Source organism: Colobus angolensis, unplaced genomic scaffold, assembly GCF_000951035.1.
Source record: "Colobus angolensis palliatus isolate OR3802 unplaced genomic scaffold, Cang.pa_1.0 Scaffold9, whole genome shotgun sequence".
In the NCBI taxonomy this organism is placed as follows: domain Eukaryota; kingdom Metazoa; phylum Chordata; class Mammalia; order Primates; family Cercopithecidae; genus Colobus; species Colobus angolensis.
In genome coordinates, this window is record NW_012122931.1 from 8,389,138 (window position 1) to 8,392,517 (window position 3,380).

Consider the following 3,380-nt stretch of genomic DNA (forward strand, 5'->3'; position numbering starts at 1 on the left):
CAGCCTCCCGAGCAGCTGGGACTATAGGCATGCACCACCACTCCTGGCTAATGTGTGTGTGTGTGTGTGTGTGTGTGTGTGTGTTTTGAGATGGAGTCTCGCCCTGCCCCCAGGCTGGAGGGCAATGGCACAATCTCCACTCACTGCAACCTCCACCTCCCAGGTTCAAGCTATTCTCCTGCCTCAGCCTCCTGAGTACCTGGGATTACAGGCACCACCACTACGCCTGGCTAATTTTTGTATTTTTAGTAGAGATGGAGTTTCACCATGTTAGCCAGGCTGGTCTCAAACTCCTGATCTCAGGTGATCCACCCGCCTCAGCCTCCCAAAGTGCTGAGATGACAGGTGTGAGCCACCACGCCCAGCTTTTTTTGTTTTTGTTTTTCTCTTTCTTTTTGTATTTTTAGTAGAGATAGGGTTTTACCATGTTGACCAGACTGGTCTCGAACTCCTGACCTCAGGTGATCCACCCACCTCAACTTCCCAAAGTGCTGGGTTTACAGGTGTGAACCACTGCGCCTGGCCTCTGCCTGGTTTTTAAGGGCTGCCTGCCACTTGACTTTTGTCACCATGAGTCCTATCATCCTCAGTGAATCCAAGTTTCAGCCAAGCAACCCGGCAAACTGTGCCACTTCTAGCTGCATGAGCTGGCACAATGAATCCAGGCTCTCCGGTCAGGGCACCCATATAAATAAATTCAGCCCTGTCCAGTGTTCCATTCTGTCCTCCTTGGTCTAACCACTGCCAAACACACTCCTTAGGTTTTTGTGATATAAATGGCAAAATACTTCCAATAAATGGCAAGATCATTTTGTGGTATTTACTATCTCCTTCCAGGTCACACTTTGTATTCTGAAGCATGCTGAAATCTGATGCTAGATACAATTGTAGGGGTGATTAAGTGGTAGATGGAGTGGGTTTGGAGAGAATGGACACCTCTATACAAGGCCACTGTCCCAGGTGAGATGATTGCTGGCCTTCAAGCAAGGAAGGAATTTTCCTCTCAGACATGAGAAAGCAAACCATGTCCCTCACACAGAAGGGAGGGAGGCTCAGAGACATTCAGGGGTTTGGGGATTCTCAGATTTATCTGAGTCTGCCTGGATGCCCCACTCAGGCTCTCAGGATTCTAGTCTTTCTGAATCAATGCCCTAAATTTTTCATGAGAAATGTGGCAAGGCTGTGAGTTCAACTAATATTTTAATTCTGCAACCCACAAAGTTTGGGTCTGGTTTTCACTGAGGTTGACCCACACCTCAAGAAAGAAGAGATGCACTCAGACCCACCATAAAAGCCATGCATTCTCTAACCATGACTCAAGCCTGAAGCTTCTCATTTTCTTTCTGTAAGTGCTCTAGTGCAGTCAGAGAAAGCCATTCCTTTCTCAGCCCTTGAAGTTAGTATTCCTGCCTATTGGTAAAAGTGGCAGCCACATTTCATCAAAATCAACTTCAGAGGATCATTTCATGAGTCACGATGCTGCTATATGCTGTGCGTTTCCAACTTGTACTTTCCCATTGGCAAGTGAGGCAGCAGTGCATTCAAGACTAGAACAACCAAACCTGTCCCAGAGTCCCATCCTGGAGAGACCAGCCAAAGCCTAGGCAAGAGAAAGAAATCAGCCAGGTGTGGCCGGGCACGGTGGCTCACACCTGTAATCCCAGCGTTTTGGGAGGTCAAGGCGGGCAGATCACGAGGTCAGGAGATCGAGACCATCCTGGCTAACATGGTGAAACCCCGTCTCTACTAAAAATACAAAAAATTAGCCAGGCGTGGTGAGTCCCAGCTCCTTGGGAGGCTGAGGCAGGAGAATGGCGTGAACCTGGGAGGCGGAGCTTGCAGTGAGCTGAGATCACGCCACAGCACTCCAGCCTGGGTGAAAGAGTGAGACTCCGTCTTAAAAAATAAAGAAAAAAAAGAAAGAAAGAAAAAGAAATCAGCCAGGTGTGGTGACTCACACCTGTAATCCCCGCACTTTGGGAGGCCAAGGTGGGTAGATTGCTTGAGCCCAGGAGTTGAAAACCAGTCTGGGTAACATAGCAAGACCCCATCTCTACAAAAAATACAAAAATTAGCCGGGTGTGGTGGTGTGCACCTGTAGTCCCAGCTACTCGAGAGGGCAAGCTGGGAGGATCGATTGAGCCCTGGGGGGTGAGGCGGCGGTAAGGCAGCACTGAGCCATGATTGCACCACTGCACTCCAGCCTGGGCGACAGAGTGAGACCTTTTCTCAAAAAAGAAAATAAGAAAAAACAAAAACAAAAACAGAAATTGCACTGGTGACTTCAGGAGAGATAACTTAAGAAATGGGTTAAAACTGTACTGGCTGTCTAAGAAAAAATGAAAAGGGATCACTAGACTGTGAGAGGCAATAACTGTGGAAAGAAGCTACCCTCCCTTGGGCTGGGTGAATAAAAGGCAAGGGTTTGGGGTTACTAGGATTTAGAGGTTTGAAGAAGGGACCCAGCTTAATACTGGGAAAATAGGTTATACTTCTCCCCCAGTATTGCCATATTAATATATTTTTCTTTTTAAAATCAACTTTATTAGGGTATCATTAAAATAAAATATTCCCATTTTAAATGTATAGTTTGCTGAGTGTTTTTGGTTTTGTTTTTTTTTCTTGAGACAGAGTTTTGCTCTGTTACCTAGGCTGGAGTGTAGTGGTGCAATCTCAGCTCACTGCAACCTCCACCTCCTGGGTTCAAGCAATTCTCTTGCCTCAGCCTCCCAAGTAGCTGTGACTACAGGTGTGCACCACCACGCCCAGCTAATTTTTGTATTTTTAGTAGAGACGGGGTTTTGCCATGTTGGCCAGGCTGGTCTTGAACTCCTGACCTCAAGTGATCCACCCACCTCCTGAAGTGCTGGGATTACAAGCATGAGCCACTGCTCCAGGCCCAACACCAGTCATTTTTTAAATCTAAGTGACAACTGAGGCTGTGAGCTGTTCAGGAGCAGGGATCATAAAGACTTTATGTCTGTGGCCTAGGGCCTTAGCAAGCACCAAGCACTGCATTTTAGTGGGGCTAAAGAGAGACTCTTTATACAAGCCCAACTATCCAAGTGGACTCAGATAAATTTGAGAAGCCTGGACCCCTGAATCTCTCAGAGTTTCCTTCCCTTCTGTGGGAGGGATGCAGCTTGCCCTCCCATGTCTGAGAGAAAAAGCCTTTCCTTGCTTGAAGAACAGTAATAATATCATCTGGGGCTAGAGAGAGGCACAATCCAAAAACACAACTACAAAGGAAGTCAGACTGTCTTCTGAAACTCCAACTTTAAAACCAAGGGGGCCGGGCGCGGTGGCTCAAGCCTGTAATCCCAGCACTTTGGGAGGCCGAGACGGGCGGATCACGAGGTCAGGAGATCGAGACCATCCTG